Source organism: Neofelis nebulosa, chromosome 12 (assembly GCF_028018385.1).
Source record: "Neofelis nebulosa isolate mNeoNeb1 chromosome 12, mNeoNeb1.pri, whole genome shotgun sequence".
Lineage (NCBI taxonomy): Eukaryota > Metazoa > Chordata > Mammalia > Carnivora > Felidae > Neofelis > Neofelis nebulosa.
Window position 1 is genome coordinate 43554166 of NC_080793.1, and position 21740 is coordinate 43575905.

Below are 21740 nucleotides of genomic sequence, written 5' to 3' on the forward strand. Positions count from 1 at the left end.
TACATAGAGACAGATTGGCTTTGGTTAAATAATCTGAACTAAGAGACATGTCACCACCAGAGTCAGGCCAGGGGGGTATAACCAAAGATGAGAGAGAGAGAGCATCTTATTTAGATATCAAGTAAGAAGTTGGATATACAAATCTAGTGCTCCGTACAGAGGCTCAGGATGAATATGAAAATTGGGGAGTCATCAGCATATAGATAGCATGTACAGCCCAAGGAGTAGAGGAGATAACTAGACAGAAAATAGAAGGTGACCTAAGACATACACCTGTGCAACATTTAATGGTCACGTAGGGGATGAGGACCCAGAGAAATAAATTGGCAAGTAGACCAATGAATCAGAGGAAAATCAGATCATTGTAATTTTATGAAAGTCAGGGGAAGATAATGTTGCAAGAAAGAAGGAGTGGTTAGATCTATAGATGCTGCTGAGAGGTCAAGAAAGATGAGGATAGAAATGTCATCACTGGATTTATCATTGAGGTTATTGGTAACATTTATTCATACCATATGTTTTTCCTAAGCCTATGTAATGTTCCTGACATTGAGCATGGACATAGTAAATGCTCATTAAATATTTGTGAAGAGAAAGAAAAAAGGAAGGGGAGGCAGGCAAGAAAGGAAGGAAAGAAGGAGGCGGGAAGGAGTAAAAGGAGGAAGGGGTGCCTGGATAAACAAGGTGATAATAATAAATTGCATTCTTCTTGCCTGGACAAAAACTGATACTTGATTTTGTGAGATGTTGATTAGGGAGTGAAATCAAAGTCCAGGAAAAAGTGGAAGGCTGCAAACTTGATTGTAAAATACCTTCTCCATTTACCACTATGACCAGGAGTTATTTCAGTCATTTTATCTTTTTTTACACAGAGTTGTCTCCTTGGCAATAAGCCCAGCCTTGCATGCCTAGAGCAAGCTTAGCCATGGACTGTTTTCATGCTTTCTCTTAAACTCTGTTCAGGGGGCTATGATTTCAGATTGGCCATTTATTTTAAAGAAATTAAGAAACAGAGACTGAGCACCTTCTTTTATGCTTAAGACAGGCTGCCTTCAAAATCCTAATTGGCATCTGGCTGATAAAGAGCAAGATAATTTTCTCCACTTATGCAATTACAGATCATTTGGTCATCACAGTACAAAACCACAAGAGAGTAGACATCTGTTTGGTTCTTAAGTTCTCATAATTCTTTAATATAATTATATTTTTATTTAGATGTTTCTTCAGCACAATTATGTGTCATCAGTTAATTTGACCCAGTTGTGGTATGCCCTGCCCCAGCTTCTACTGATGAATAGCTTACTTTGTACCTGTAGGTTGAATAAATAGAAAAACTTCAAATACCAGAAATTTTGATTTCCATTGGCACAGTCCTTTTTTGTTTTTGTTTTTAGGATATTGGTGAGGTTATAGAACCCCATGAGACGATGCATAAGCTATGGATTTCCTCCCTAGAAAAAGACAATCACATCCCAAATTTTAAAACTTGGGGGAGTTTATCAACTCCATTTACAGACAGATCAGCCTAGAAATTCTGAAAGTGTGGGGGAGATAATCTGGCATCTGAATCAGGGTGGACCTGAGGAGACTATTGAAAACATGGCTTTCTTGGCCATAATGAGTCAGAATTTCTACATTTGTTAAAGATTTGAAATTTTTATAATAGTACAATGTTAGTAACCCAGGGGTTCATGGATTCTGGACTAAGAGATCTTAGTTAACTGCACCCCCTCTAAGTAGATCTGTTCTAAACAGTAGAAAATGCTGTGTCACTTAATTATTTTCATTACTTCTTCACTCTTCCCCCATCACTACCTACTACCCCTCAAACACACACCACATAAGCGTGCATGAGTTAACACACACACCCCACAAACACACATGCTCATACACACGCCTAGTGCTGTCTTGATCAGAACAGCTTCAAGTTTTCTGTTCTTCATGGAATATTAGGCACTGGTTGAAGCACTGAAAATTTAATCATCTCTTAAACCTTGCTTCTTTCCATTCTGATTAATATAAGAAAAATGATCACTGCTTTAACTATCTTTCATTTCTGAGTGGCTTCAGAAGGTGTATAAAGATAACCTCAGGAACTCTGTTCTGAATCTTCAGGACAGTCTGTACCTACTGCAAAAATTGGCCTCAGAATGTGAACTTTCTACTACACAGTCTCTAATCTTTGCCACGATTCTCTTCGTAACTGATACAAATCTTTAGACCCGTTTGTTATTTTTTTCTTTCCTTATTCCCCCTTCCAAATCTTAAGCAGTTGCTTAACATAGGCTTTTTCTTTATACACCATTAAGGATGGATCGTGTTCCAAAAATTAATTTGAAAGTCCTTTGTTTTAAAATTTGAACACATCGTGTTGTGGTAATCATACATAAATGATGGTGCTGCCATCCCAGCCTAGATGGCCTCTTTGACCTAATTATTTCTTGATTCTGGTAACAGGGAACTATAGCTCTAGATATGGTCACCATATCTTCATTTTCTTTGGCTTGTCTCCATATTCTAAACATTGTCCTTAGAAACCATCAGAATGTCTAGGAAAATCTTGTCATCTTTCTGTCTCTTATATCCAAAAGCAGTGGGAAGAAATTCACTCATCCCAACTTTTGGTGATAGAGGAAAAGATAAGAGTGAATTCTAATTCCTTAAGGCTGAGCCTCTCCCAGGCAAAGTTAGAGGAGAGATAGTAGTCTCAGACCTCTCCCCTCTGGTCCCATCAACTCTGCCCTTGTAGTGCCTCTACTTTAGGAGGTGGTGGTAAGAGCCTGGCCATTCCTAAGTAGGGGCTGTTTATAAATATGATGTTGACAAGTCAGGGTATGCCGCACCTGAGAGAAGGAAACAATTTAGCTTAAATACATATATATATATATATATATATATATATATATATATATGCGCTGTATTTTATTTATCAAAAGGAATTATCTGAACTATTAAAAAAACAGGTAGTGCAGTGTAATGTTCACCCACATGGAAAGAGAAGCCCTGAGTGAATAGGTAAAAATGAATTAGGAGTTAGTGTGGGGGCAGCTCATTTGAAAAGCCCTCCAGCCATCTAGTTCCATACAAAGGCTCTAAGCTTTGGACAGCAGAAGAAATGATTTGGCCTAAAGAAGGGCCAAGTAGAAACATTTAGAGTCCAAAGCAAACAGCAGAGAAAAATTTAAAGGGATTAATGAACCTATTCTAAAGAGCAACTAATTACAAGCTTGGATAGCTGAGACCAGAAGCTATGAAAATGTCTGAGGTGACTAGTATAGGGAGAATGATAAAGGAGTGAATCATCATTTGGAATTATAAGGCAATTATCCAGTACTAAGGAGTTTCAGTGCTTTAAATTCTTTTTCTAGTTTTAGCATGAAATTAAATCAGAAGTTTAGACCATGGAAAAGCCTTAAAGATCATGCTATCATGTATGTATTAAGAAGTAATCGATTGTGCGCCATTGTTTAAATTAGTCAGCTTGCATATGTTTGCCTAACACAAAAGACTTGTAACTCCTTCCTTCTCTTTAATTTTAAAGCATTTGTGCCCACCCCAGATCTTTACTCTGAACTCTAGATTTGAAATATGTGCTGCAAATTTAGAATGTCAGAAACCAATCTGATCTTCACCCTCAAATTGTTCCTCCTGCAGTCTTTCCCTTTTTGTTTAATGGCAGTTCTCGTCATCTGCTGGTACAAGCCCAGAACCTGGGAGTGGTCTCTGAACCCTCTCTTTATTTTCTGTCAGGAAATCCTGATGACTCTTCCTTTAAAATGTACCCACATCTGCCTTCACTGTGTCTATCCCCATCTCAGCCACCATTATCTGTTTCCTGGATGACTGCTACAGTTTCCAGTCTACTGTGTCTACTACTGACCCATTGCATCTGTTCTGAACATAGCAGCCAGAGAGATCCTGTTAAGCATATGTAAGATCATGCCATTTCTCTGCTCTAAACCTCCAATAAAAGGTAGGGAAAAAACCACAATTGTCTATAAAGTCCTGGGGATTTTGTCTCAGTTGTTTCTCTGATCTCATCTACTGCTAGGCCTGTTCTTGTTCATCCTCTCCAGCATTCTGGCTATTTGTCATACATGCCAGGGTCGTTTCCACCTCAGGGCCTTTGCACCTGTGTTTCCTCTATCTGGGACACTGTTTTTCCCCAGATATCTGTTTGGTTTCCTTCTCTTACCTTTTACTATTCTTTCCTCACTTAAATCTTCCTGGACCACCTTAAATAAAATTACAGTTATATACCCCCCCCCCCCCACACACACATCAATACTTCCTAGTCATTTTTAATTATTATTTTCTCCATAAAACCTATCTCTGTATAGTGTAATATATATTTTTCTTGTTTATTTTGTTCATCATCTGTCTCATCTGTCTGGAACATAAGCATTATGGGAATAGGGATTTTTTTTCTGTCTCTTTTTCATTGTTGAATCCCTGGGACTTAGAGCAGTACCTGGCCTACAGCAGGTCTTCAAAAGTATTTGTTTAATGAAGTATGTCTCCCATTTATGATTGCATTAACCTAAACAGACACTGGAGCAATACAACTTCACTTGCTGTACCTCATAGTGTCAGAGAGTAAGACAAGAGCCTCCATGGGACTTACCCTGTGTACTGTAGGATCCCCTTTTTATTTAAGAAATATTAGCTTGCATAGGAGTCTCCATCTCTCCAGACTATTCTAGTTCTTCTATTAGATGAGGTCAAGGCAAGCACTGAGACCAGGAGGGATGTGAATGACTGGGTGAAAGACAGATAAAATGAAGGATTATGACTCTCTCCTGGTAGTTCTTCTCTGATCCAGCACCTCAGATGCTGTAATGCCATTTTTATCCCTTCTATCCCTCTAGAAGAAGTACAAAAGAAACCTGAACTTGTTCATGTTTGTGTGGACCCCATGGATCCTAGCTGAGAAAGAATACGGTACCCAGAGACTCCTTGGAGAGAAGGAGATGTGTTTGTGAACCTCAGAGGGATGGATGGGTATCAGATGTGCTTCTGTCAAAGGTCTAGTCATGCAATAAGGTCAAGAAGGCAAGGGCATGAAGCTGGATCCAGAATGGGATGAGGGGTTCTGGAGTTACAGGGTGAATAAAGGCTTTAGCCAGATAAATGGAAGATGAAAGAAGATAGTTGGGTACAGACAAGTCCTCCAAAATCTAACATCTGTGATGGTAAGACTTTGCTCTCTGATTTTATCAAATCCACCTAGATAAGATCATTTAATGATTAAAATTTAGGCTTCCTAAGGTGGAGAGTCTTTTATCTCTTTTATATCTCAAAATATACTCTTATAAATTATTCTTATGTAAGTTGCCAGACTGTGGGATATAAAAGTGCAAATTTCCTGACCACTACTTAGAATAACTGATTTTGAGCATGTCTAAAAACTGTTTCGAAAAGTCCTCCAGGTAACTCTTATGGACTATCAAGTTGTAGGAGTGTCTTTAGCCATCAAAGCTTCCAATATGACTAAGGGATAAAAAGTCTGTGAGTGGAAAGAAGTGCTAGAAATTGTATTTTAGCAGCTCGGTTTCCAAAACTGCATTCCAGTCTTCTGATGAATGTGACCGCCAAGGAGTGGAAGGGGAAGACTCTTTTGAACAAATACATTTGGGCAAAAATTGGTTCAATACCATTACTATAGGGCTTCTCAGAGCCACTGATGACTTCTACTAATTATTATATACCATAAAGGGAATAAAATAGGCAACATTTTCCACACTTACTTTTTTTTTTTACCATTATACTGTTTAATCAAGGGGAATTATGTAGAATGAGTATTCTAGGAAACACATCTGATGAACACTGGCATAGTGTTACGGTATTTACAAGACAGATTTTATTACAGTTTTAAAGGCCTGAAAAAATGCTTCAAACATTCTGCATTGTGTATAATATTGAAAAAAAAAACCCTAAAATTTACATGCAAGACATTATTGCTCACTCTTTGTTTTTTGCACACTGGTGAACTCTGATTGAATGTGTTATCACTACCAAATTTAGTTACCCTTAAAAGGAGATCCAGAAGAGGGCAATGCTTAGATCAAAGGAATAATTTTCAAAAGGTGCTGTTTTGGGAAAACTGGTACCTAGGATGGGTACTACTTCAGAGTAGCTGGACCTTCCTAACAGTTCTCAAAGCAATCGCCTACTTCACCTACCCATAAATCCAGCTCTGATCTTGTCTCTTCAAAGTTTTGGAAAGAGTTTATTTTTTTTTTAATTCCTCCTGTCCTTCTTTAGCCATAACACCATTAGTAGGCTCTCCAGAGAAGGAAGAATTTGTACATGAATATTTGCCTCCTGGGTCAGACAAAGCAGCAGATGTTTTCTTGTACTATGTGTAGAGGTAGTTATTTTAGGCCTTTTTCATTTAGCTTTCTTCTTGAAAGTTTGATGTTGAAGTTTTCTATTGTCATTACTTTCTCCTTTTAGAAGAAATTTCTATATACTTTCTGAATTATATCCCTAGCCTATCTCTCTCTACCTTTCTCTGTGTCTCTATCCGCCTGAGTCTCTCTCTCTTTCTCTCTGCCTCCCTCCCTCCCTCCCCGTCTTCCTCTTTTCTCTTTTCTCTCTTCTTTCCTCAATCCAACTTTGTCATTCATTTAAATAAACCATACTTTCAAGTTCAATTTCAAAAGTAAAATTTGTGAAGAATGCACCCTTTGACAAAACAGTGTAGTGGTAGAAGTGGTAGCAGAAAAATAGCGACTTTAGTGTTGACCAGATGAGCCTCATCATGTCATTTGTTAGGTATGTTACCTCTAACAAGTTATTAAGAGCTACAGTTACCATAAAAGATGGTGGAATCTAATTTTTGGGAGTATAGAGAAGATTAAAACAGCATATATGAAAGTACCTGGAATATTGTTTGTTTCCATTCCTTCTCTGGAAAAGAGGAGGCTACCTCCTCCTTTCTAATTCATACTTCCTATAGGGAACCTCTCATTCCTGATTATGCTCCTGAGTCCCCCAGAACTCCCCCACATATGTTGTAGAGAGTGACTTCATGGAAACCGTTCCTGGACTTGTTCTTTAATCCAGGAACATTATGACCAATAAGTTTACTCTAAAGCACCAACTTCAAAAGATTAGTAATGTCTGCCTAGAGGGTTGTATTGAGAAGGGTTGTGAACCCAGTTAGGGCTCTGAGAACAGGAGCATCATGACTGGTTGGTAATGTCTGTCTTTTGCATGAGAAGGAAACTGCAACATATGAATTTTCCAATCCTACTCCAACTGTTTTTCTTCTTTTTCCTTCCCCAAATTTTACTATGATGAGCCCCATCTTCTTGGGCTCTTCAAGCAGCCTTCCAAAATAGTATATTTTTACATAAGCTCATTCCCAAGAAGATACTAGTGTGGGCTGATGGTACCCTGTATACTTCCCTGCATGGATACTTATATATTTACAGGCTTGATCTCAATCTGATGGTGGAATGCCATGCAGTGTCCTTGCCACAGTTTTCTGTAGCCACATTATGGAACTCTCATCTATAAGGTCTCTGCTGCAATGACTCAGCTCTGCCATTGCTGCATGAAAGCAATCATAGATACAAAGCAAATCAATGAGTGTGGCTGTGTTCCAGTAAAACTTTATCTACAAAAATATGCAGTGAACTAGATTTCAACCATGCATCATAGTTGCTGTTCCCTGCATGAAAGGTACATTCTGTGCACACTAACTCAGCAGTGATTCTCTGTTGTAGACTCTGGGTCTGGAGTTCCCTCTTGTCCAGCAAGAAAGCAGGACACAGGATTAAGAATGTGAGAGAGGCTAATGTCAGGAGGAGGCAAGAGGCCAGAGTAAGGACCCTTGCTCTGTTTTTATTAGGATCAGAAGTCTTACAAACATGGTGATGGGTGTGCACAAAAAGACAATGAAATCATGAACATTAACTAATGGGCGTGAGGGAAAGGGCATTTTGAAGATATGTGGTGTTAGGGGGTTGAGTTAATACAAAACAAAATCCTGGCACGGTTGGAAGGTTATTTATAGCAAACGTGAGGCATCACCTCTGTTTACTTAAACTGGTCTAGGGGACAAGAAAGACAGAGCAAGCTACCTTAGGGTCAACAAGACACCTTTCTTTTGCTAATTAGCTGTGCTCTGGGCAACTTTGCCCTGCTGAGGTCTATAGCCCTATTTACCTGTTTACCTAATTTGTTTGGCCAAAGCAGCTTTCTGCTATTGTAAATTTGGAGGGGGGGGTGGTGTTTCCACCCTGAATACCTAATCTTGTTTACCTCATCTTGGATGTTTTCATCCTGAGATTCCCTATTCCTATACCTTTGTCCTATACTGGGACCTTTGCCCCGCTTGTCCTATACTGGGGGCCTTTGCCCCGTTTACCTAATCTTGTTTACCCAAACTTGGGTGTGTACATCCTGTGGCTTTCTAATTCTTTATGCCTTGTTAACCCATCAGTGCAAGCTAAGGGAATTCCTAAGCTTATTTCCTACAATTCTGGATGCTGGGACACAAGAATTGGCCCTGCTGCTGACATTGTCAGAGAAATCTGAATAGGCCTTAATGTTTTGTGACTTTCAATGAACTGTAAGAAGGGTTTGGTCCTTGCTGTCAGTTTGAAAACTTTTCACTGGGCTTCACAAAATTCCCTATGTCCATGGTTCTCAAACTTGAATGTACAGCAGGATCATCTGAAGGGCTTACTAACACATAGATTTCTGGCCCCACCATTGGCATTTCTAATTCAATAGGTCTGGAACAGGGCCTAGGAATTTACATTTCCAACAACTTTTCAGTGGATATGGATGCTGCTGGTCTGGGGATTACACTTAGGGAGCCACTGGCCTAAGCCATCCCCTTTGCCTAGAAAATCTGAGGTGTTTAATAATGAGGCATTATTCAAACAACAATGAATGGAATTGATTAATCCTCCAAACCCTGCTCATAGAAAACTTCTTGTTTAATGTTTCTGCTTGACAAACTATTGGCAATTTTGATGCCTATTGCAGGCAGCTCAGAAAGTATAATCTGAAATCAGTGGATGTGCTGGTTGGTAGTAAGAGCAACAGCCCCAAAGAGGCCCAGTCCTAGACTTCCTGTGCTTGCTGTTTTCCTCCCCATCCATCCATCTCTGCTGGACAGTGGTAGCAACTTACCTTTGTCTCTACAGCAGAGGGTTAGGAAATGAGTCTCCATCTGAGTGGAGACTAACAAACATCAAAACAGTAGATTTCCAAACATATTAACACAATCTACATTTCTCATGTGATTTTTGCTTCTATGAAAGTGCATAGGAGACTACGTTGGCATATAGCTTCCAATTTGAATAACCACATTGGCTAGACTAGTGAACAGTCTATTGTTTATTCATCCCTTCCGCAAATAGTGTGCATCCTTCAATGTGTGTGTGTGTGTGTGTGTGTGTGTGTGTGTGTGTGGTGATACTCCTGGAGTTCTCTTTCTTGGGAGAGGATAGGAAAAAAAATGATATTTATTGAATAAGTGGAACTGGCAACCATCCTGTTGCCTACAAAAATCTTCTACTCTCCAGCTATTTCTTGAATTCTATCTTTTGAACCATGTTGTTTAGCTGACCTTTATGCTGTTAACAATCCTTTATACCTGAGTGAAACTAAAAAGAAGATGAAATGGGAAGGAGAACACAGTGAAGGGAGATGAAAAAACAGAACAGGGAAGCAATGTCAAGGAACTGGCCTTTCTGCCTTTTGCTAAGAAAGATTCTAGCAGCAAGCATGCAAATACTAAACAGAGGGGATAATTTGTAAATGCTTTTCACACATGTGTATCTTTATTCTCACATGCATAATAGATATGTGGAAATTTCATTTACAATCCAAAAATACAAAACTTCACACTCATTAATAGGACAGATGCTCCAGCAAAGTATTGCTGAGTTCACCAGGAACCTTCCTTATCTCTGACAATATGCCTGACCGCATAGCAACTGAAAGAAAGTTCACCTGAGTGAGTCAGCACCTGCAATGGAGGCAGCCCAATGGTGGCTGATAAAGCAGACTCTCCCCTGTTTTCCTAGTGCTTTTCCAACCTTGAAGAGCTGTCTTTGGCTTATAGAAAAGTTATCTGCTTTTACTTCCCTAATCCACAGTGAAGCACCAGAAGACTGCTGCTTACCCAAGGTCACATCTTGAGTGGCAGATCAATGATCAGGATAGAAAATACAGATATGAGGGCTAATACTGTTATAGACTTCTGAACCTGTGATTACCTAAGTTGTCCTTATATTAATACACTTAAAGAAGAGAATAGATGATTCACTTCAAGCATTTAATTTAGGAGTTGGTTCTTTTTTTTTCTCCCTCATTTAATATATCAAAGAGTTCTAGCCACAAATTCCTGTCTCATTGGCACTCTTAGAAACCATGTTTTTCCCAGTGAGGAAAAAAGTAATAAAGAAAGCAAAGTGAATAAGTAATCATAAGCCTGGGATTATGTATATTTCTGTAAGTAATTATTTAAGGGGAAATCCTATATATCCATTTTATGATATAAAAAAAATGAGTTAAAACAGAATGCTTCCACACATACACACAGTGGTCCAGCTCTAAGAGAATCTATTGGCCATGCTATAAATCTTTTCAAGTATAGGTTTCTTTTTTTTTTTTAAGTTTTTTTCAATGTTTTTTATTTATTTTTGGGACAGAGACAGAGCATGAACGGATGAACGGGGAAGGGGCAGAGAGAGAGGGAGACACAGAATCGGAAACAGGCTCCAGGCTCCGAGCCATCAGCCCAGAGCCTGACGCGGGGCTCGAACTCACGGACCGCGAGATCGTGACCTGGCTGAAGTCGGACGCTTAACCGACTGCGCCACCCAGGCGCCCCTCAAGTATAGGTTTCTAATAAAATATGAGAAGACCTTTAAATAAGTGGTTCTAATAGTCACCAATTCCATTTATTAAAAAAAATTAACACTCCAAGCTGCTACTCAATTCATTTTATTTTATTTTTTATATGAAATTTATTGTCAAATTGGTTTACATACAACACCCAGTGCTCATCCCAGCAGGTGCCCTCCTCAATGCCCATCACCCACTTTCCCCTCCTTCCCATCCCCCATCAACCCTCAGTTTATTCTCAGTTTTTAAAAGTCTCTTATGGTTTGGCTCCCTCCCTCTCTAACTACAATTCATTTTAGTTGGCTCTATTATACCTTCAAAAACTATATAATCCTTTGAATCTCAATTCATCTCCTTTCAAATCTATTTGGCTGATGTTAAAGGTGAAAACCGATATAGCTCAATGGAGCATGGATTCAGAAAAATTGAAAGTGGAGTATGTATCATTTCCAACTTAGAAAGAAACTAATAGAAGTAATTTTGCTGCACTAGATTATTCACTTGACTCCTCTTTCCCACTGGAAAGTTTCTTGGATTGGAAACCCTCCAGCTATCAATAATAACATCCATAATATGAATTTGACTAGAATCAATTATATTGTCATCACTAGAATAAAAACACAAGAATCCAGCTATGAAAAGAGCACATTTATAGAAGAAAACCCACAGTCTAGAGGGAACATAACTTTCAGTGTCAACTCTAACTTGTGAGGATGGAGAGCAAAATGTTCTCTAAACATTGAGAAGATAATTTCCTGTTATCACCAACGCTTTGTGCATGTTCCTTCTTTGCTTATCAAATCTTATTTCTGTAATGAATATTAATGCTTGTAGTACTTTAAAATCAAAACATCTCTGGTGTGTAAATTAACTGAGAGCCTTTATCCATATTTAATATTTAGCAAGTTTTTGCAGAAGTATCTATTGCCATTTTGCTATATATTTTGAATGTGTATTCCATTCATATGCAACATTTAATCCTACAAGTTCAACGAGACTGTAAGCTGTGGTTTCAAGTTTCCTCTTGCTATTTAAGAGCAAGACTAAGAGCCCAGACATTTTAATATAATGTATACACTGTCTTCTCTGAGTTTTAATTTAAGTTTTATCATAACACTGCGGGATCTGCTAGTGTCTGCAGCTTGATTTCACCCTATGGTTTATGCCCTGAAGTGTCAGGCAGATAGACAGCACTGTGCCAGTTTCAGCCTGTTAAAGCTCAGGGAGCAAGGCAGAGATAAAGTGATGGAAGGCTGATTGTTGGCAATGATTTACAAGTGGGCTTCATGGCCCCAAGGCTTCAGGATCTGTCCAGAGGGCAGTAAAAGGAAGAAAAATCTTAATTTGCATAGTTTTTTGTATGACTTCAGAACACTTGGTGGAGATTGGGAGGTCTAAAACAGATGCCCCCTTTTAAAAAAGAAGAACGAAAAAGCAAAGAATAAGTGGTTGGCTGTAGAATAAATGAATTACAGATCTTCCTTGACTTATGATAGGCTTATGTCCCAGTAAGCTCATCATAAGGTGAAAATATCATAAGTCAAACATGGATTTAATACAGCTAACCTACTGAACATCATAGTTTAGATTTTCCTACCTTAAATGCACTCAGAACACTTACAATACCATTATTTGAGCAGAATCATCTAACACAAAGCCTACTTTAAACTAAAGTGTTGAATAGCTCATGGAATTTATTGAATACTGTACTGAAAGTGAAAAATAGAATGGTTGTATGGGTACAGAATGGCTGTAAGCATATCAGTTGTTGACCCTCGCGATCGTGTGGCTGCCTGGGAGCCGAGGCCTGCTGTCACTGTCCAGCATCATGAGAGAAGATCTTATAGCATATCACTAGTCTGGGAAAAGATCAAAATTCAAAGTGTGTTTTCTACTCAATGGTATTGTTTTTGCACCATCATAAAGTGAAAATATGAAGCCAAACCATCATAAGTCACAGGCCATTTATATTGGCAGTGTCAATAGTGCATAGTGAGACCTCCAAATCACCCACGATTTGGGCTGGAGTTTTCTGGCCTGTAAAATGGGGATGCTGCTGAAAATTACCTCAGAAACTTCTTTTAAGAATATGTTGAAATGCCCAAAAGGACACCTGGTCCCTTAGAATTCTGAAGCCATTCTTTTTATTGCTTCTCTTATTTTATTGCCACCACTGTAAATCATAATATTTTTTGACATTTAATATGTTTCAAGCATTAAGCCAAGGTTTACGTTCATCATTACATGTAATCTACAAAAGAATCCTATGAGACAGGTACCTACTTCTTTTATTTCCACTTAACAGAGAAAGATGCTGGGGCTCAGAAAGGTACATAGAAGTTAGCAATGGATTGGGGATTTGAACATATACATGTTAACCCAGAAGTTCCTGAAGCATCTGACGTTAGACAACTAGAAGGAATAAATTAATTCCCTAGAAGCCCTGGGAGTGACTGGGATACAGAGTGAAAAATCTTTTAGAAATTTGGCCAGTTCTGATTCAGAACTTTTTGTAAGCCCTATTGCAACAAGCTAGTTATACCCCAAGTTTTCTGTCCTGTTTCTGTTCATATGTGTACTCAAATCCCCATCCTTTATGAAGCTGTCTCTAATTGTATCTAAATACGCAGCACAGTGGTAAAATATTATCAGAAGATAACAGAAGGAATCCTTCATGTTGAAATAAGAAATGTACATTTGGTAGTGCCATCTCCACCTTTCCATAATAACATTTGCATTTATACAACTCCTAAATTTAAATTTTAAGGGATGCTTAGGACTTTGCAAATGCTACCTAATTATATTAGATTCAGAAGGCTTGGTAAGTGAGTATTATGGTGCTACTTTTACAAGAAAGGTAAGAAAGATGAGGCCAGAACCATATCTTGACTCATATTTGTGTGCGGAGTTGTAAGGAAAGATTGAAAATGTGATTATTGTGTTTTTAATGATGGAATAGCATATGTGAAGCACAGGCCACTGACACCAAGCTCAAGAATGAAGACTGCCTGTGTTTTTGTTTCCTATAAAAGCACAGACAGCAGTGAGCACTTGTCTACATTAAGCCATCAATCAGGAAGCATTTGTGGTGAGTCTTTGGTGTGCTGAACAGATCCTAAATATTCCTGAGCTTTAATTTCCTTATCTGCAATATAGATATAATAAAAATATCTGCCTCATTGGGTTGTTGTAAGAATTAATTGGAAGAATGCATGCAAAAGCATTTTGTAAACTCTAAAGTATTATACAAATGTCAGCCATTTTATTAAATTCAGGCAATTAAACCTTTATTGAACATAATCTATTTGGTGATAGAAATCCTAAGAGTAAAATGTAGGTTATTTCACCCTTAATGATATAGCTATCTAATAGAGAAGATATGCATCTTATCTAAACAATTTAAATTTGGTATGAAAACTGCTACTATAGATAAATAGACAAAGTTCTGTGGTGCTGTAGAAATAAGGGTCACAATTAATTTAGGGAAAAGAGGTTGTTTTGGGGGGAAGTTTCAAGGAGGCTGGTATATTGAGATTTCTCTGAAATCTCAGATGGAATTTTTTTGGAGGAGAAAACCTTCCAGGTAAGAACATCCTAGGAGGGCATCCATACAGAAGCACAACAAAGGAGTCTCTTGTGACTGGACTGCAGAAGGCACATGACGAGCTAGTAGGAGATGAGTTTAAAAGACAGGTTTGAAGGTTAGGTGTGAAGATTTTTGAATGCAATACTGAAGAGTTAGAGTTTTATCTCTAATACTAGGAGATGCCATGGAAAAATATTTTCAACCAGAAAGTGGCACATAGCTCGCTCTCCCCCCTGCCCCACCTCTCTCTCTCACTTTGGAAGACAGGTAAGAGTGAAGGTTGTGTCATTCCTGCCCTTAAGATGGTTGTCTTCATACTGAGGATGTGATATCAATATATTCACAGGCGTTTTGGCCCCTTAACCTTCACTATCAGAACTGGAACCTAGGCTGAGACCAGACCAGAAGCTTCATCCAGTATAGCTTAGAGTTATTGGAGATAATACAGGTCATCTACAGATCAAGTGTCTGAGATGGAGAGGATCTAGAAATAAACACCTTAATAAGAGTGAACTAGATCTGGAACCCTCCTTAGACTAACCATAACTAACTCAGTGTTTGCCCTAATGACTTACCACATATGGTCCAGAAGTGAGACTGTCCCTGAACTAGGATCTTATCTCATAGTCATTACATTATAAAGCAGATTTTTTAATATTTGATATATCATTTATATTACACGAGTGGTAATAAAATTTCTACAATAATGACATCCATTCATTAGGTTACCAGTGTTTCATTGAAGATGTTGTATTGGATTGTCTGAATCATGGAGAGGTTAAAACTATATTTCTAAGAACCTCCCTCTCCTGTGGCTCCATGTCCCGGTCTGCCAATGAGAGGAACTTGGGAGAGCTTTGGAAGGAAGAAAAGAAAGAGGGGACAATTTTCTCTGGAGGCAGTTACAGTTAGACACAAGGCAGGTGTAGACTTTGAAGTGGCCTCAGGGTTAGCCTCTTGAAGATCATCTGCATTAGGCTGCAGACTGAAATAGTTTGTGGGTGTCGTCAGAGGTTATTGAGGCTCAAAGAAGCTTCTAGGTGACCTACTGAGAACCACAGATGGTGTTGCTTTAGGTTGAGATTTTGGATGACAGTCAAATTTGCTTTCTGGGACCTTCCAATGATATGTAAGCCTCAAGTTCCCTATGTTAAAACCTGCTATACATGGAATGCGTAGAGTGAATTGAATTCTTCTCAATACACTCACTGATGCGGGTGTGGCCAGATAGTCACCTTACACAATAGAAAGCCACCTGCCAATAGGTATTAGTGATTATATATATCCAGGAAATCCTACTTCTAGGAAGTGATCTCAATTTATAATGAAAATGTATGCAAAGATGTATGTGCAAAATTATTTGCCCCACATTAAGAAATACTCTTTGCATCTAGTTCTGTGCTGGTTTCTGAGCACAAAGAGATGAATAAGACTCATTTGCTGCCCTCATGGATCTCAAAGCACAGTCAGATGTAATTTACTCCTCTTCAGGGCTAATCAACCATCTCAGCTTCATAGCCCACCACTGTCAAACCTCAGCTACCTTATCTAATCTTACATTTCATTCTTTTCTAATCCTTACTTCCTGTCCAGTTTTAGTCCTTTCATCCACTGTCATCATGTCTTCTTCCATACTCTCCCTCATCCTGTTCCCCTATCTGGAATATTTTCTCTGCCCCCTACCTATCTGAAGCGTGTATATATCAACAAAATCAGTTTCCACCTCAAGAGGTCCATGAAGTCTTATCTGATGACCATAGTTTATATACCCACATCCCTTTTTCTCTGGTATCTTACTGTACTTCTATTCAATATCACTTAGCTGTTCTCAGATTAGTTTGTGTCTCCTTTGTCTCAACTGGATTATAGATTGCTTTGTGAAAGAACCATGATTTGCACAGTATTTCTAGAATTGACATAAAACTCTGGGGACACTGGAGAATACCAAAGAAAATTTTTTTAAATTTTGTCTTTACTTTTAAAAGAAAACAAGTTTTAAGATATTGAGGTACATGTATCTTTGCCAAAACATTTCAAAGATATTATAGAGATTTCGCTATGCTCCTCAGTCTCCCCTAAGGTTATTTTCATATGTTGCTATGGCACATTAGCCAAAACTGGTTCATTACTATTGACTAAACTCCGGCCTGTCTTTCACCAGTTTTTTCATTAATGTTCTTTTCTGTTCCAAGGTCCAATCCAGAACTCTGGTTATAGTTTTGCCCCATGGTTTGAAAATAAGAATATATGTATAACTTGGATCTTGATGACCGCATTATAATAGCCTTGTTGCTTGTTTGACCATATTTGACCATGTTTGAATTTACAATAATACCAAATAATAATAATCTTATTGCTCCAGACTAATGAATAAAGGACAGAAAGTTACTGAATAGGAAAATGAAGCTTTACCACTAAGTAAATGCAAAACAATGCCACTGCATCAGCAATGGCTACACAGAATTTTAAATAATGAAAAGCAGTCAGAAAATTTATTTTTTATTAAATGTACAAGGTTTTATCAAGCAATTACCATGTGCAGGCATCTTACATCAAGGATAGAGTGATTAACAAAATAGACAAGGCATCTTTGTCTTCCCCCTGCCCCTTATTCTCATTGTCTCTCTTTCTCCCTGAGCTAACATTACATAAACCAGACAGTATACACATGTGAAAAAGAAAAAAAAAAAACTTCCTTAGCAATCACTTCCATGTTTTAGTGTTTTTGTTACAAATAGTGGTTTTACTTTCAAAATAGTAATATCATTAATTGTCCTTTATTTTGTTAATTTGAATTTAATTGAATTTTCAGTCTTATGTGCATTTACTTTTTAATAATGTATTTTATTTTATTTTATTTTATTTATTTATTTTTGGAAGAGTTATAGGGCAAGTGAGGGAGAGGGGCAGAGGGAGAGGGAGAAAGAGAGAAAGAGAGAGAATATCCCAAGCAGAGCCCAAGGTGGGGTTCAATACCATGACCCTGGGATCATGACATGAGCTGAAATCAAGAGTTGACGCTCAACTGACTGAGCCATCCAAACACCCCTGCGTTTAATTTTTAAATGTTCTTTTTTTATATAGTTGTGTAAGGACTTTAAGGATTAACAATTCCCATCTGACCAAATAATAGTGTAATTTGACATAAGTTAATTCAGAATACATGACAATTTTTTCCATAAAATAAATCCTGACTTTGGGGCGCCTGAGTTGCTCAGTTGGTTAAGCATCCGACTTCAGCTTAGGTCATGATCTCACAGTTTGTGAGTTCGAACCCTGTGTGGGGGTCTGTGCTGACAGCTCAGAGCCTGGAGCCTGCTTCAGATTCTGTGTCTCCCCCTCTCTCTGCCCCTCCCCTGCTCACGCTCTGTCTCTCTCTGTCTCTCAATAATAAATAAGCGTTAAAAAATTTTAATAAATCCTGAATTTTAAAAACATTACTTAACACATCATCTATATTCCTTGTGGCATAATTAAGAATTAGGCATACTCTATGCTCAATAAAACCTTTTAAATTACTAACAATAACAGGATATATAGAGCAATTAGCAAATTAATGGGTTTCTATTTGTTTTTCTATTTCAAAGGCTACTGTTTGGAGGGCTTCCGCTTTGCTTAGCTTTTAATATAGAAGTTTGAATGACATGACCAGACAGAATTGCTTTGTCAAAATTCCCAGTTGGTCAGACATATGAACAGGCCATTACAGGCATTACTTTCATGAATTTACCTTAGTCTAGAGTCTTGCTCTCTGTTCTGCAGGCCCAGGAATCTGATTCATAAGTGCCTAGAGCATAAGAGTAATGTTCTCTCCCTCTGTCTCTCTCTCTCTCATAGAATAATCTCTCATCATAACCCCTTATCGTTGATTTATAAGCATAAGTTTGCTTTGGAGCACCTGGAACCAGATCCACAAGAGTTTGTTATATGATTCAAATGTCCAGTGATATCAGGTTTAGGAAGTTTAACTCACTCATTTCAATGATGAACACACATCCACTGGCAGAACCAGAAGGATGAAGCTTTGCTGAGGGTGCCCCTTCTCCTAGGGACAGTTTGGAAGGGCTCTTTGCCTCTGTGGACTGTTATTTTTCTCATTCTGTCATTAATCAACCTACCCTCCTCTCACCTCAACTGACTGACACATTGTGTCACTAAATATGTTCATCCATTCAATAAACTTTATTATAACTTACAAGTCATTCTTTAACATTTCTTCATTGAAGCACTAACTTCATAGCCAGTTTGTGAGTTTCTTTTATGAATCAGAGATGGACTAAGTATGTGTAGATATGGTTCTTACTTCATCAGAATGTATGGTATATTGGAAGATACAAACATGTGTTCAGGCAGTCATCTACAGTATGGCATGTGTTGTGATGGAAGTGTAGGATGCAGTGAGAGAAACTAAGAGAAGCACATAATAATAGACTTAAATCAGAGTCATCTCCCTGTATGAGGTTACATTTAAACTGAAATGAGACAGTTGTGTGATAAATAGTTTGAAGAAGTGCATATGTTTATGCAGAGTGTGTGTATGTGTGTGTGTGCATGTGTGTGCATGCGTGTGTGTGTGTGTGTGTGTGTGTGTGTGATGGAAAGAGAAACAGAGCAAGAGATGTGGGACAAAGAAGGAATGGCATGTATAAAGTCTCATGAACGAGTGGCATTTTGTAACCTGAAAGCAAGTCATTTCGCATAGTTCTATTCTGACCTATTATGTGTTGATTTCGATCTACTTCTCCATCTTTAAGAATGGAACATTTCTTTTTTTGCACGTTTACAATTAATGCAGGGATGAAAGCTCATAATTCTGAGTGGGTTCTCATTTTAGAAATGTTGTAGCTCACACCAAGCAGCTGTCACCCTAATTAATCCAAATCCTCTACCAAGAAAATGGCCCTTGGAATAACTTAACAGAAACATGGTATATGCATTTTTTAATTGTTCCATTTGTCTATAAAAAGTTAGCCTTGGTAAGCCCTTGATTAGTGCATCCACACCAATACCTTAGCAAATATTTATTTTATTGTCTTTATTTTAAACAAAAAAATGTCAACTTTTTACATTATATATTTCTTTCATTTGGATATGATTTCCCTTAGCTTGGTAGACTATAAAGGATTAGTAAAATGTTTAAGCAGAGTTTGTAGAAACCAGCTAACTTTTATACTAGCCCTGGATTTTAGCCATTGAAAAAGTAGGTGGATAAAGAAGTTAAGATTTTCTGACTTTAAGTGAATAATTTATACTCCCTAAAGATAAAGGAAATTACTAGTGGCTAAACAAGATAAAACACACCAGGCACAGTATACAGGAGATTCTTAATATATACATACTAGACTAAATAAATCAATGAAAACTATTTCCTCACTAGTTATACACAGAGTAAAACTGAAACATTATTTTTTTAAGAAGTTTATGTATTATTTTTTAAAGAGAGAGAGTAAGAGAGGGAGAGAGAGAGAGAGAGAGAGAGAGAGAGAGACTGAGAATCCCAAGCAGGCTCCAGTGTCAGTACCGATCCCATGACCCTGAGATCATGACCTGAGCTGAAATCAGGTGTCAGCCTCCTACTGACTGAGCCACCCAGACACCCCAAAACTGAAACACTCTAATAATCATTCTGTCGTTAAAAGGCCTGTATGTCAAAGTAGTTGCATTGTATGGCATTTCTAGATTGGACTGGTGGTTCACAGATGGTCCTATCCCCTCTGCATCTCTCTTCAAAATGTACCTTCTTTTCCTGGCAGTGGATGGGTTGTTCATGTTATGGTCTCCTGGCTTCCATGTACAAGCCAGAAAGTTGGTGATATCTTTTAAAGCCTCAACAAGAAGAATATATTTTTTTAATTTTTTTCTCCTGTTAAATCTCACTTTCCAATTTTCCACTCCCCTAGAGTTCAGCTGTCTGCCTCACGGTATGGTCCTGCCATATAAGAGAAAATAGCAGATATAAATGCATTTTAAGGAGAGTGATCTTCCACATCTTTCCAGAATGGAAAGGAAGAATGTGGGCAATGTGAAGCAGGTGAAGCAGTGACTTCAGTAGCGTATTATTGGATGCTCCATGGTTTCCCACTTTCATTCACTGATAAACTCCAATGATCCTAACATGTCTCATTTTTACATATATAAAATAAACATTTGAAATCTTTAAGCTGTCTTTAAAACTATAATCAAAGAGAATCTTTGAAGGGGAAACTGCCTCTGCTGAATTAGAGCCTTCACCTGGGGGTGCTCAGTTGGTTAAGTGCCCAAGTCTTGTTTTCGGGTCAGGTTATGATCTCACAGTTCATGAGTTCGAGCCCCATGTTGGGCCCTGCACTTCACAGCATGGAGCCTGTTTGGGATTTTCTGTCTCCCTCTCTTTCTGCCCCTACCCTGCTCATGCTCGCTCTCTCTCTCTCTCTCTCTCTCTCTCAAAATAAATAAATAAATAAACTTAAAAAAAATAGTTTAAAACAGGTGAGCACCTAGAGGCTGATTCTAATAACCACAGTCAAAGAGAAGAGTTTCAAGCTTGGAATGACATATGCTGGACTCCAGGAGTTGGCATCTGCCCCAAGCCCCTGTTTCCACAGTCCATGAATGCATGTGAGCTATAGGCCATAGGCAAAAGGCAGTATTTCAGCCAGTATTCTTTTCCTTAACATTCATTTGTAGAAGATGAAAAAGCAAGACATTTCTGTCAGACTGAAAAAAAGGAGTTGGAGCTAGAAGAAAGCTTCAGGGGGAAAAAAATTTAAAGAAATTCATGCCTAAAGACAATGAATTGAAGCCAGACCATACATTTTCATCACTGCAAACCCTTGGAAATCCTTTCTCTATCCTTCCCTAAAATTTCTCTCCAAAGCTCCTTTTTCTGCCTGTAAATGTGTTAGTTTTATTATGGATTTATGTTAAAAGCATTAATGTATTTCCATCACAGAAACATTCAGCATGTAGGTTAAGATTACCTCAATGTTAAGATGTTTACAATGAAAATAATACTACTTTCTGCTTTGTAGGCTTCTTGTATGAACTCTGTGAGATAATGCAGGGAAAGTGCTTAGCACAGTACCTGGTGAATACTCAGTAACGTCAGATATAGCAGTGGCAGCTGATGCCATGGTGTAAATGCTGTTTTCACTGCATTTCAGCCATCAGAACTTCACAGGAACCAGAGCTGTGTTTTTGGGTTTGTTTGTTTGTTTGTTTGTTTGTTTTTTGGTCACAGCAATGCTGGAATTGGGAGAGCAGAAACATGACAACAAATTATTGAGTAGGGAAACTCCAGTAC

At 38.2% G+C, this 21740-nt stretch overlaps 1 protein-coding gene across 12 annotated transcripts in view; it reads left to right on the top strand.

Annotated features, from left to right (window-relative positions):
- LINGO2 (leucine rich repeat and Ig domain containing 2) overlaps positions 1-21740 on the top strand; it is a 1171177-nt gene that overhangs the window by 948663 nt on the left and 200774 nt on the right. For 2 of the 12 annotated variants that reach the window (XM_058695158.1, XM_058695160.1), the window contains exon 1: positions 3328-3973. The exons of the other annotated variants lie outside the window; for them this stretch is intronic. The gene's annotated coding sequence lies outside the window, so the exon portion shown is untranslated. Of the gene's footprint in view, positions 1-3327; positions 3974-21740 lie in introns of those variants that run through there. 12 annotated transcript variants of the gene reach the window in all.